Below are 15,158 nucleotides of genomic sequence, written 5' to 3' on the forward strand. Positions count from 1 at the left end.
TGGTAGTTGCCAGCAGGTGGAGGGTGGGAGGAATGGAGAATTATTGTTTAACGAGTATCGAGTTTTAGTTCGGGAAGATGAAAAATTTCTGGAGATAAGGATGGTGAAGGTTGCACAATGTGAATAAACTTAATGCCACTGAACTGTGCACTTTAAAAATGGTTAAAATGGTAAATTTCATATTATGCATTCTTTATCACAATAAACACACACACACACACACACACACACACACGCTCAGACTGCCTTTTCTGGAATGGAGTCTATAAGAACACCTTCACAATTGAATTGATCTGGTGGTGGTATGGCCAACTGAGTGCTCACAGATGCTGTATTCAAGGGCTCGAAAGAATGGGGCCTCCCTTGCCTATGCAATGCATGGCACTCTGTGCTGTGAGAAAAATGAGGTTTGCTTAGAGAAAACCTTCAAAGGAGAGCTCCTTGCCTGATCTGCCTTCTGTAAGAACAAGAATCAGATATTTTTTCTTCTAGAAAAATACCTAATGTGAATTCTTAAACTCGACTTCAAGAAGATGGCAAAAGAAGATCTTATCCAGACTTCATTCTTCTTTTTTCAGACTGAGCCACGTTTTTTGTTCCATGAAATCTGAATACGGGGGCCACTTATTGCTTTAGGGCAATTATTTATGAATTTTTGAACTTACGTAGGCACTTGATTAAAGTCGAGTCATTTTGTCCTGAGTCTTTTTGAATTAACTAGAGGCCCAATGCACAAAATTTGTGCAAGGGGCTCGGCCCTCACAGCCAGGGTGGCTTGCCTCTGCCCTCACAGCCCCGGCTTCGTTCAGAAGGTCATTCGGCTGTCCGGTCTAATTAGCATATTACACTTTTATTATTATAGATTTCTAGAGAAGGCTTTGCTTTCTCCGAGATAATCAATACTGTGCTGACTATCCAAATTCTTTGCACTCCTACTTTTCTTTTGTGATCACCAAATTATTCACTCTATAAAAGGAAGATGAATTTTAAACTGATATTAGTGGAAAAGGTCCCTTCTTGCTCAGGTCAGAAGCTAGAAACAAGTACTCAGCATTGAAGAGACACTTCCTGTGCAAGACCTTCATGTATACCCTAACTCCCCCACAAGCAATAGTAATAATTCAAACATTATAGTTTAATCTCTCTATGTACAATGTTTTGATTTTATAAGGTAAAAATATTTTGAAATGGAAGTTCATGAAAGGTAAAGAAGCTCTTTGTTTGCTTATAAGAAAAGTTTTTTAAAAGTTTAAAAACTCTGAAGTACTCAGAATGATAAGTACAAAGAGTATCTTTTAAAATCATAAGTAAGCTCACAAGAAAGTAAGGAAAACCCTCTAAGGGCCACAAAATAAGAGAAAGAAGAGTGTTGACATTTGCACCCTCCATAACAAGTGTCTGCGTTTCAGCAACCACACAAGTATACAAAATAAGGTATTGGGCTTGTGTAAAGTAGGAAAATTGTTACTGAGACTCTTGAATAAAGCTGAGACTCTTGAAAGACTAAGCCCTTAGTGAAAAGAAGAATAAAAATTAAAAAAAGAAATGACCTCCCTATGTATTGCAAGGGAGATAACGTAAAACTCTTCTATTTCACCATTGGCTATGATAGGAATTTTTTTCTTATAACCATAGCTTTTTCTTGTGTGGATCTAACTGATATTTTTAGTACATACATACAACAAGTGCAAAATAGTCACATTCTTTTCCATGCCTATGGTAATTTCAACAAGATTGGATGGGTCATAAAAAACTCAATAATTTGTATTAAAATAACATTTTACACAGTATATCTCTTATAAGGAAATTAAATTAGAGACCAATAATAAGATATCTAGAAACTAATAATTTTCTTGGTTTACTTCTGATTACTAATTTGAATCACATGGAGACTATTAGTTATCTATTGCTATATAACAAGTTACTACCATTAAAAAGTAAACATTTGTTTTCTCATACAATTTCTAAGGGGCTAAGAGCAGTTTGGCTGGGTGATCCTGGTTCAGGGTCTCTCATGATGTTACTGTCAAGATGTAGACCAGGAATGCAGTCCAAAGGATTGATTGGCCTGAAGAACTGGCTTGCAAATTCACTCACATGGCCTCAGTTCCTCACCAAATGGGCCTTTCCATTGAGCTGCTATTGACATGTCAGTTGGTTTCACCAGAGTAAAAGGTCTGAGAGATAGGACAGTTGAGTAGGAAACTGTAGTGTCTTAGTAATCATATAATCACTTCTGCACTATTTTATTGGTCACATAGAACAGCCCTTGACACAATGGGAGAGTGGGAGTGCCATATAAGATGCAAGGACCAGTACGTGGAGTTCATTGGGAGTCATCTTGGAGGCTGGCTACTATGGAGAGTTTGAAAAAAATACTCAAGCCATGCCCTGACCTGGTGGCTCAGTTGGTTGGAGCATCATCCTATACACCAAAAGGTTGCAGGTTTGATTCCTGATTGAGGCACATAACCTAAATTATGGGTTTAATCCCCAGTCGGGGCACATACTGGAGGACACCAATGGATGTTTCTCTCTCATATTGCTCGTTGCCTCTTTCTCTTCCTCTCTCTAAAATCAATAAGAATATATCCTCAGGTGAGAATTAAAAAAAAAAATACTCTAGTTCTGGTCCAACTTCAGACAAATTAACTCAGAATCTCTGGAGATTAGGCACCAGTTTTTTGTTTGTTTGTTTTTTTTTTAAAACCCTCAAGTTCCCCAAATGATCCTCAGTGTTCAAGGTTGAAAAATATTATAGTAGGGGAAATCCATTCTAAATCATCAAGAAATATCTGGTTGTTAAGACCTGGGTAAATAATGAGGTGGGTTTCTTGTAGACAGCAGATGTATGGGTCATGTTTTTTTATCCATTCAGCCACTCGATGTCTTTTGTTTGGAGCATTTAGTCCGTTTACGTTTAAAGTTATTATTATTATTATTTTTTAAAAAAATATATTTTATTGATTTTTTACAGAGAGGAAGGGAGAGAGATAGAGAGTTAGAAACATCGATGAGAGAGAAACATCGATCAGCTGCCTCCTGCACATCTCCTACTGGGGATATGCCTGCAACCCAGGTACATGCCCTTGACCGGAATCGAACCTGGGACCTTTCAGTCCGCAGGCCGACGCTCTATCCACTGAGCCAAACCGGTTTCGGCTAAAGTTATTATTGAAAGGTACTTGTTTGTAGCCATTTCTTTTTGTGTGTGGCTGTTTTCTTTCTGAGCTTTTTATTTCTTATTTTTATACCAGTCCCTTTAGCATTCCTTGCATTGCTGGCTTGGTCGTGACAAACTCCCTTAGCCTTTTTTTGTAGACCTGGGTAAATAAAACTCCAATCTCGAAAGGCAGAAAAGGAGTCATAAAAGGGACATAGATTTAGAAATTAATTAATCAAACTTGAATTCAATCAACAGGTCAAGATTTTCAAAGACATATCCATGGAAATTTTCATAACAGCACTGAATATGTGCAGATTTCATGGGCAGCTAGTACTTTTAAAGCTCTCCAGATGATTCCATGAGCAGCCAAATTTGAGAATCAAATCTTTACATGATACTTGCCACTGGGGTCTCACTTTCTTTTCACCTGTGTTACTGAGGGAGTTCTCAGGCACACTCAGTCTTCCTGAAAAGATGGTTTCCTTAACTGGCCATCTTGAAATATATTAGCACTGGCATTGGAAGAAGACTCCTTCAGCACAAGTGAGAAGAGGCTGTAATTTGCATGTTCCAGGGCAGCTTTCCAAAGCTGTACACAAGGTTTTCATGACTCTCACACTCAAGGTAGATAAGAGGAAGCCTGTACTACTTCCTTTCCATTTCATGCTTGTCTTGGAAAATACTTCCCTTAGACCCAGATCTCAAAAGCATAAGCAGATGGTGGAGAGTATTCTCAATTGCAAGACCTTCCTTATATTGAAGAGTTCAGCCCGCCCCCATTTTAGGTGTCCCTGTATTTGGAAGGTACGTAGAATGTGAACATCATTTTCAAGAATAAATTATCAATTTTGTGAACAGGAAGATTTTTAAAGAAATATCCCTTTGTTTTTCTTTCAGATGAACTAGAAAACACAAAGAAAAAAAACACACCTTGGTGTTTGTCACCTTTCCTCTAATATTTGTGACTTACATATGTAGGCAAAGAAATAGACACAGACTACAGAGAGTTAAGTACTGCAGAGGGGGACAGAATTTATACTCGGGAAAGCACAGGAAACCTAGGTTTGGCCGGGGGTTTTTGGTAATTCCCTGTGTAAAAACAAATGACGTTTTATCTAAATCTCTCTTGAACTCCAATTTCCAACGGCGACAAAGAGTCGAACTTCCTCATTTCTAAAGTGCCTCGTATCTCTAATATTTATAGCCTGTGATTGAAATGTGCTGCTCCTTGAAGCCTGGGGGTGATTTTACAGTGTGAGGTTCAACTTCAGGTGAGGAACCTTCACAAATGAAACACCTGAAACCCTAGGAAGCTCTTTTCTGGATGGAGCTTTGACCCAGTGCGCCTTTCTGGGCTGCAGATGGTGAAGTGGGCTGTCTGCATTTTAAAAAACACAGCGTTTTTAGTAAGGTTTACTGGAACACAACTGCCTCCTAGAAGCTGGCTGAAATGTGACTGATAAGAAATTCAAGTATTCTCTAAACAAACCCAGCGTATAAAAATTTGAATTTATTTTAAAGGAAAAAGAAAAAAGAACAGGAGTGATGATTTGCATCCCAAAAGGATTGGGTGTTCAAGTGAAATGATTCTTTTTAGCAATGTTAATAACATTGAGTCATTTGCTTTTTAAAAATCTTATGTATGATTTTATATAATTCTTAAATTATGACTATTTTTTATGAGAAATGAGGTGTGTCTATATTTCTAAGGTATTTATGAGTTCAGCTATGGATTTGCACCTTCTTTTAGGGTTTCAGAGTTCCAAGGAAGCCAATACATTGTATTTGGATATGGCTTTTCCCGCTCAGAAGACTAGATTTGTCAAAGGGTTTGCTGATGGTCTAAAGAAAATTTTAGTTCCAGTCTACAGTCAGGGGTGGGCAAACTTTTTGACTCGAGGGCCACAATGGGTTCTTAAACTGGGCCGGAACAAAAGCATGGATGGAGTGTTTGTGTGAACTAATATAAATTCAAAGTAAACATCATTACATAAAAGGGTATGGTCTTTTTTTTCAATAGTTTTATTCATTTCAAACGGGCCGGATCCGGCCCGCAGGCCGTAGTTTGCCCACGGCTGGTTTAGATGCATCAAACACCTTAGTATGCGAGTACAGTTGACCCTTTAACAATGCAGGGGTTGGGGTACCAACCCCTAATGCAGTCAAAAATCTGCAAATAACTTTTGACTTCCCCCAAATCTAATTACTAACAGCCCCCTGTTGACCAGAAACTTTACCAAAAATGAAAATAGTTGGTTAATACATATTTTGTATGTCATATGTATTACATATGGTATTCTCACCACTAAGTAAGCTAGAAAATCTAAAATGCTATTAAAATTATAAGGAAGAGGAAATACAGTGACAGTACTGTACATATTTACTGGGAAAAAAAATCTATGTCTGAGCAGACCCCCATAGTTCAATGCATGTTGTTCAAGGGTCAGCTGTATTTACAAAGATTAACACTTTGATTCTCCAAACTGAGATGTCAGAGATATTGTTATTGAAAGAAAAAAAAAATTGGGACCCAAGCTATTGGATGCACATTTTTTCCAGTTTACAGGAGGCTCACAATAGATTTTATTTCTTCCCAGGCCCATGAATTAGAAAAAGATGGTGTAGCTGTCTGCCTGAATCATTTTGAAATGTCCAGAGACTGGTTAAAGCATAAATCCACACCCTGACTTCTTCCTTCATCGATGGAAGTTGCTGTTTTGCTAAAGGTATTACCTTGTAATTTATAGCCTAAGCCCTGACTGAGTGTGGACTATAGACATGTGACGTGGGATTTTTAAGGTGACAAGAGATAATAAGCCCTTCTCCAAAATAAAAAGCCTGTATAAAGCCATTGGGAAAATTGTCACATTTGTTGGAAAATGAAGGTGACCAGGAGAAAGAATGTTCCAGATTACCTGAAGCTAACACCTTAAAGTGATAATTTTCCCCTCTAAACCAGCGGTTCTCAACCTGTGGGTCACGACCCCTTTGGCGGTCAAACGACCCTTTCACAGGGGTCGCCTAAGACCATCCTGCATATCAGATATTTACATTACGATTCATAACAGTAGCAACATTACGGTTATGAAGTAGCAACGAAAATAATTTTATGGTTGGGTCACAACATGAGGAACTGTATTTAAAGGGACAGAAGGTTGAGAGCCACTGCTGAGTCTACACCTTAGCTCTCCCTTATAAGTTTCTTAAAATTATACATTTTTCTACCCTTTAAAAAGGAGAACGATAGTTTAGCTTTTTCTTATACCTCCAGGACATGGATACATATGAGAATGAAATTTCTCTTCAGTGATCACATTGTTTCTCACTTTTCCTTGTTCTCTTTATTCTTCTTTAATTTCATACTGACATTTATGCTTCTCTCAGTTTATCCATCTCTAACTGTGTTTTCCACTATTTTTTTTACAGTTTACTTTTTCTAGTGTGATACTGGAAAACAAACCAATTCAGGAAATATAATTTGGTGGGGAAAAGAGTAGGGCTACACTTTTATAAAACAAAAAACAAAAACCCCCCACTGATTTATATGTTTCTATAGGGAAGGAAATATAGCTAACTGTTAGCAGTAGTCTTCTCTGAATTGTTAGAATAATTTTAGTTTTAGTATTTTTTTCTCATTTCTGCAATGACCATGTGTTTATTTTATAATCAATAAACACAAATGTTTTTATTTATATGTACTTGATTGATTTTGAATCAAAAACTAATATACATTTTTGGGTTTGAATCTAAGCTCTGCCAATCCAAAAGTGACCTGGGTTAAAATACCTCTCTGAATATCAATTTCTTCATTTGTAAAATGCCTCCTTCATAAAACTGGGAGAAGTAAATGAAAGGAACTAAGTGGAGTGCCTGGCACATAGAGAGTGCTTACAAAAATATCAGTCCTATTTTTAAGAATTTTATGGTAATTGAGGAAAACGACTTAAGAGACCAAAATACCCAGGTTTAAAATAAAGACTTTGTGAAAAATGACAATTATTTTGGTACTTGGAGTTGATTTCTCCCAATGTTTGTGTTTTATACTGTGTCCCAGAAAGCTCAACTTATTGCTGCTGGAGGGGTAACGAGTGGGAATCCTCTATTGTTTGTTGGAGTGGGGTTCTTGGGCGCCACTGAAATAAGAATTTTCAGAAGCCCCCATGAAGAATGATGAGTAGTAGAAGATTTTGTTGGTGTGGAGTTACATTCCTCAGTTTCCAATTCCTATTACCCCAAGCCGGTCCTGAAAGAGGGGGATCTGAGGATTCAGCAGCGCCAAAAAACAAGGCCTGTGTCCAGAGATTCCATTCCATGTTGCAGCCAGGTGTGGTTCAGTATTCAGGCCAGATCCAAGTACATTTGTCCATTGTGTAGAGTCCAATCTGATCGTACGTCGCATGGGCACAGGGCTAACACATCCCCCTGCCTCAGGAGAGCCAGCACCCCAGTGCACCAGAGGGAGAAGAGAGGAGAGGGAGCTTCGTTTGGAAGTTTTTATATTCAGGTTTCTGGAGCTTGCAGTGGCCAGGCCCATCCTGGCCACTAATTTGTTCCCAGGTATGACTGGCGGACTGGTAGGCACCTCTCCATGTCACTCAGGCCTTACTAGACGTGCATCTAATTTGTTCCCAGGTATGACTGGCGGACTGGTAGGCACCTCTCCATGTCACTCAGACCTTACTAGACGTGCATCTAATTTGTTCCCAGGTATGACTGGCGGACTGGTAGGCACCTCTCCATGTCACTCAGGCCTTACTAGACGTGCATCTAATTTGTTCCCAGGTATGACTGGCGGACTGGTAGGCACCTCTCCATGTCACTCAGACCTTACTAGACGTGCATCTAAACTGCCTTTGTCTAGTCCCTCCCCCTGAACTGATCAGTGGGCAATGGACTTGGAAAATGTTAAATACAGCTTTTGGGCAAAGCTGTATAAATGGCATGCCTATATCTAGTCTTCCCTTTCCTCCTTTCCTGTTAAGAAATAACCAGGTTATTACAACGGCATCATTATGAATAAGTGGGTATACTGTACCCCACTGAGTTGTAATATTTTAGAGTTAGGAGGGGACTTCAGAAAGCACTGGGCCTAAAACTTTTGTTTTACAGTTGAAAAGACTGGGAAGAGGATTTATTGAAGTCTTATTATAACTGTGTCTTTAAAGTACTAAGAGGGGGATCATCTCTTAGCTTTTAGCAGTGGGCTTGGGTCATTTGTGCTCCCCTTAATAGGATTTCTGGGCCCCTGGGTCTCAGGCTAGTGGTTGGAATGGAGACAGCTGGGGAGAGAAAGGCCGGAAGAAAGGAAAGAAGTGCTCTGGGAAGGATATGCTGAGGCATCAACCCAGCAGCAAGTCCATAGTGATAACGTTTATCTTTAACTCTGGCTAAAAAACACCCTGGCAGAGGGGAAAGCTCTTCCATGCAATTTTATAAACTGTGGGACCAGGCAAAGCAGTTATTTCCTCACTGGCTCCTTATTTCAGAATTCCACACGCTGCATTGGAAAAGGGGCAAGACTGTGGGAAGAGGGTGATTTAACAGGAACCTTTGCATTGTGTCCTTTTAAGGTTGATGGGAAAAACTGAGAGGGGTGTGCTAGTTAGAAGAATTTCTATGTAATCTTTTGTTCTTTAACAGAAAAGCCTTCTTGCTCTTAATTTGAGTAATAAAGCTCAAGGAAATACTTGTATTTTTTAGGCTAATATTAGACTCCCCCACCTCCTGGCTAACCGTTCTCATAAATATGCTAATTTGGTGGTAGGGGCTTGGGGAGTGAGAGAGTTAGGCTTGTGAAGAAGTGTTAATTATTCCTTCAACAAGACTCTAACTCTTGGGAAACAGCTCTCCTTTCGATCGAACTGCTTCTGTCTGCTGCTGTTATCTGAAAGCAGCCACCTGGTTTCAGGTCAGAGGAGGGGAAAGAGTTTAATTAAGTTTTCCTAATATTGATTTAATTTTGAAAGAGTTAAAAAAATACAAACACAAGAGTTGTGCCTATGATTTACCTGTTTCACTCTCTCACATCCCATACTATCCACCCGCCCTTCCAGATGTTTTTGCTAGGTTTTCACTTTCTGAATTTCAGCTTGACATTTTTCTCCACCTAAAATTGTCTTGTAACAGGCGTATAAAAATCAAGAAGGAAGATGCTGTTCCAGAGGCCTCGATACAAGAGGCTCAGTGGGCACACATCAACCAGTGGAGAACTCAGTATAACACTGAAGTAGCTAATTAATTTAAAGACAGAGTTAATAGAGATGGTGGTTCTGTTAGCACTGGCAGCTAGTTAGTTATTAACCAAGGAAGGGAGCAAATGAAACCAGACATTAAGCCTGGCTAACTAGGAAGCTGCTTCACAGGCCCCCCCAGGGGACAGTCATGGCCTCCACACCAAAGGGACTTAGTCCCAGAGTGCTGGCAGGAAGAACTGGCTTTTCAATCTCCCCTGGAGACAGGGAGGTACTGTCCGTTAGCCAGGATTACTGGGCAGAGGGAGAAACAGTAAAAAGGAAATTTCTTTGCTGGCATGTGCACTAGGAGCCGAAATGGCAACATAAAGGGGAGGAAATCTGAGGAAAGGATTGAAGAGAATAAGGGCATGGAACCCTGGAGCATCCAGGAAAGAGATTGGATAGCAGGAAAGCCCAGCACAAATCCACAAAGAATGAGGTGGACGATTGCTTAGTTTGAAAGAAATCTTACTCCTTCCCAAGCCCAAGGAAAGATAGGGAAAGCTTAACAAAGGCCCGAGGCTCATTCATTCCTGTGCATTCTCTCTTGTAGCAGCTGTAGGGCCTGGCAGCAGCACAGGTCAAGCACAGACTTAAGTGCAGTACTGGTCACAGCTTGGGCACCACTGGGCCTTGGTTCTGCATCTCTGGGTCTTGGCCCTTGTATGCTTAATCCTTTCACATTTTTAAGCATATATGTATCTTCTTACCTAATAATAGACAAACATGGTAATTGGCCATACCTTCGCTATGCCTCCCATTGGCTAATCAGTGAGATATGCAAATTAACTGCCAACCAAGATGGTAGCCGGCAGCCACGGAGCTGGAATGAGCAGGAGGCTTGCTTGCTCCAGTGATGGAGGAAGCCAAGGTTCCCCGCCTGCCATGGCCCGGCTCTAAGCTCCACTCAAAGCAACAAAGTTTCAATTATAGAAGATAAATAAACCCCAGATACCTGCTTTCAGCTGGCCGTGGCCATGGAGCTGGAGCCTTGGGTTGTCCCTGGTGATGGAGGAAGCCAAGCCCTTGCCGGCTCTGAGCTCCACTCCAGGCTACAAAGTTTCAATTATAGAAGGTAAATAAATCCCAGGGGGGGGGGAAGGAGAGGCTGAGAGCTTCTGTCGCTGGGGAGGCTTGGCCAGCCTGAAAACGGGCCTCAGCCCTTCACCCAGACTGGCCAGGCACCCCAGTGGGGCCCCCCGACCCTAAAGGTGGTGTGGCCAGCCTGAAAATAGCCATCAGCCCCTCACCCAGGCTGGCCAGGCACCCCAGTGGCACCCCAGTAGGGACCCCCACCCTGAAGGGCAAACCAGCCGGACCCCACCCATGCACCAGGACTCTATCCTATATAATAAAAGGGTAATATGCAAACTGACCCTAACAGCAGAAAGACTGGGAATGACTGGTCACTATGACACACACTGACCATCAGGGGGCAGACGCTCAATGCAGGAGCTGCCCCCTGGTGGTCAGTGCGCTCCCACAGGGGGAGCTCTGCTCAGCCACAAGCCAGGCTGATGGCTGCCAGCACAGAGGTGGTGGTGGGAGCCTCTCCTGACTCCTCAGAAGCACTAAGGATGTCCGACTGCAGCTTAGGCCTGCTCTCCACTGGCAAATGGACATCCCCCAAGGGCTCCCAGGCTGCCAGAGGGATGTCTGATTGCAAGCTTAGGCCCAATCCCCCGGGGAGTGGGCCCAAACCAGCAGGTGGTCATCCCCTGAGGGGTCCCAGACTGCGAGAGGGCACAGGCCAGGCTGAGGGAAAATTTTTGTGCACTGGGCCTCTAGTATATACATATACATATATAAATATATGCTAGTATATATCTATGCTAATATATATATATATATGTTGTTTTTTTACTTAATCCCTTCACATTTTTTTTCACCCAACTGCCAATCCCCCCTCCTCCCTCTGACAGCTGTTAGTCTGTTCCATGTAGCCATGCCTCTGTTCCTATTTTGTTCATCAGTTCCTTTTGTTCATTAGATTCCACATACAAGAGAGAGAAAGGTGATTTCTGACACAGGAAAGAAATGAGTGTCCATAGATGGATTGACACCTATCCTCGGCTTGCCCAGTTAATGCTAATAATCAATTAGAAAGCATCTGGGTTTCCTAATGAAGGAAAAACTGAAGGAAAAAATAAAGAGAAATTTTACTGAAGTTTAAAATGTTTAAATTTTCACTCCCTTCTCCCCCCAAATGTTATGGACTTTTGGCCATTCTTATTTAATTTTTATTATAGTAGAAATGAACCCGAAAATCAAGCCAGAACAATGCTAAGCCTGCAACTCTTTAGTATGATTCTATTTGAGTAGAAACATGGAAGACTCTACTTTTTCCTTATACATTTCTGTATTTTTCAAATTTTGTACAATGCACATTTGCTTTTACTTTGATCAGAAAAAAATGTTTACATGAGTGTCATAAAATCTATGCAAAAAGAATCTGAGATTCTATCTATGTTTAAAGGTGAGGGAAATGCCCACCTAAAGGCTCAAGAGTATAGACCAGGGGTCCTCAAACTTTTTAAACAGGGGGCCAGTTCACTGCCCCTCAGACTGTTGGAGGGCTGGACTATAGTTTTAAAAAAACTATGAACAAATTCCTATGCACACTGCACATATCTTATTTTGAAGTAAAAAAAACATCAGTAGATGAATGGATTAGAAAACTGTGGTACATCTACACGATGGAATACTATGCTGCTGTAAAAAGGAAGGAACTCCTACCATTTGCAACGGCATGGATAGAACTGGAGAACATTACGCTAAGTGAAATAAGCCAGTCAATGAAGGAAAAATACCACATGATCTCACTCATTCATGGATAATAGAGACCATTATAAACTTTTGAACAATAATAGATACAGAGGCAGAGCTGCCTCAAACAGATTGTCAAACTGCAGCGGGAAGGCCGGGGAGGGTTGGGGGGCAGGAGGTAGGGGGGTAAGAGATCAACCAAAGTACTTGTATGCATGCATATAAGCATAACCAATGGACAATAAGACACTGGGGGATAGGGGAGGCTAGGGGACTGTCAAGGGAAGGGGGAAAAAAAGGACACATATGTAATACCCTTTGTAATACTTTAAGCAATAAAAAAAAATAAAAATAAAAAAATAAAAATAATCAGTGAAAATCAATAAAATTTTCATTAATCTCAAAAAAAAATTAATTAAATAAATAAATAAACAAAATGGGAACAAATACAACATTTGTAATTGCATGTGGCCCGCGGGCCATAGTTTGAGGACCCCTGGTATAGATTATGGATATTGAAAATTTCTACAAAATTGGACCTGAAATTTGAATTCCTTTTTTAAATTTATCCTTTAAAATGTGAGTGGTGGTAAGTCTTTGCAGTAAATGGACCCTGCTAACATACTATTTTTCACTGAGTATGACATTTTATTTAAGGTTCAACATTGGGACATTTCTGTGTCTGAGGAAGGTGCCCCTCCTTGTGGGCCCTGATCCCACTCTACTGTGAGAAGTTCCTTTCCATTGGCTTGAGATTTGTCTCAAACAGGGATTGGGCACAAAAGAAAGTGGAGATGGGCCAATGTTTAGTGACTCTACTCACTGCAGAAAGCAAGCCAGAGCCGATGATTCAGTGCAAAAACCATGCACTCTAGGGCCAGGGTTGGTCAGTTCATTAGGCCTCTTCACTGGAACCTAGATCGGGGCTGCTTAGTGTAACAGCACATACGTGAAAGGACCACATGGCATCATCAGCACAGGCTGAAGGACTGGCGCTCAGTTCACTGCCCTTCAGGCTGAGGTAAGTGGCCACACCTCTCAAAGGCGAGTATTTACTACTTTATTGCTTTTCTGCAGGGCCCTCTGCTGTGGGGAGTCCTATCCCATCGCCCCTCTTGCCTCTGCGTGACACTGAATTAGGAAATAAAACCAGATTCTGCTTTTGCTGCTAGACTCCAAGAACAGTATCTGGGTAATACAGGAGTTGCAACTAATCATATCTTGACATTTTCTTCTCTACAAATAAGTAGCAAAATAAATAGCAAAAAAAGTATTTTAATGCCAGCCAGTAATAGAAATAGAACTCAGAAATTTTAATAGAAGCAGTGCCTTTATCCATAGGTGAAGCATCCCAAGAAAATGTATCTGCAGCACCAGCAGCACATGTGCCCCGGAAGGACTGGGTTCCACATGGCCTTTTCAGGATGGGAAGGCACTCATCTCTGGAAAGCCTTCTTGGGTAAATACGAAACTAAATATGTTTTGAGTCTTTCTATGACATGGCTATGCACTTGTTTATTATGCCCCTTCTAATAAGTTATTATATTGTTTGCATTTCGTCTCCACTAGATTATCAGCTCATCGGGGACTGGAGGCCTTAATCATCTTTGTTTGATTAAGAAGATTGTCCAGAAGAAAATAGGGGCTCAGATATGTGTGTTCAATGGTAAAGTAATATCAGCCAACATTTATTAAGATCTTATGGGGCCGACTAGTATGTCACCTGGCGAATCTCTTCTAGTCGCTACTAGGTAGGTGGTATTGCTGCACAAGTTGTACTGATGGAGGGAGACACTGGGGTTTGACATGGCTACAGTGCGGGGTCACATGTTGGCATAAACCAGGACAGGTAGCCCCCGCCCAGGTGGGCTGACATGGGGATCTGCTCTTCTTACTACTCTATGATGTCTTATACTTACATGAAAGACAAAAAAAATCTTTTTGTTCACACCCTACATTTTTTTTTTAGGGTAACTTACTGCAATGGTCAGATTTCAGCCCACAGAAATCCCTGGGGAGATTCTAGTTGAGAGGCACCATGAGCACGGAGTCAAACAATCCTGAGGTTGAACTCTAGCTCAGTCATTCACAAGCTATAACATTTACTAGTAGCTTCTCTGAACCTCCACTTGTTTAAAGAGGATAATAATATTTTGCAAGGTTACGAGGATTAAATGTCATTAATGTATGACATTTTTGGCACAAAATAGGTGTACAATATATATATATATATATATATATATTGACTGCAAAAAGGAAAGGAGAGGGAGAGATAGAAAGAAACATCAGTGATGAGAGAGAATCATTGATTGGCTGCCTCCTGCATGCTCCACACTTTGGATCAAGCCCTAGGGTAATGGCAACACTCATGTTTTAATTATTCTGGAAGTGGAAACATTTCTAGAATGAGGCTTCATGAGCAGGGAGTCAAATGAACTCCATACACTGTTGGTTTTTAAATAGGCTATGGTCTAGACCAGTGGTCGGCAAACTCATTAGTCAACAGAGCCAAATATCAACAGTACAGCGATTGAAATTTCTTTTGAGAGCCAAATTTTTTAAACTTAAACTATATAGGTAGGTACATCATTATTAACTGAATTAGGGTACTCCTAAGGCTTAGGAAGAGCCACACTCAAGGGGCCAAAGAGCCGCATGTGGCTTGGGAGCCGCAGTTTGCCGACCATGGTCTAGACAACTTATCTTTTTCTTGATGGAATCAATCAATATTTCTGGCAACTTCAATGCAATGATGCCTTTAGGTCCTAATTAAGTTTTTGAGTCTTTTGTCGCTATACTAAATAACTTGAAATTGCTCTATTCTGAGGTTCTTGTGTTTGCTTTTTTTCTACCATTTTTAATGTAACTCTTATTTTCAGTTTATCAGTTCACTCTTTTTTGTAGGCTATCTGCTGAGGGAAGTCCATGTACACTATTCAAATTTGTCATATGCTTTTATGTAGAACTACGGGCCCAGTGCACGAAATTCGTGC

This window comes from Myotis daubentonii, chromosome 13 (assembly GCF_963259705.1).
Source record: "Myotis daubentonii chromosome 13, mMyoDau2.1, whole genome shotgun sequence".
Taxonomy (NCBI): Eukaryota; Metazoa; Chordata; class Mammalia; order Chiroptera; family Vespertilionidae; genus Myotis; species Myotis daubentonii.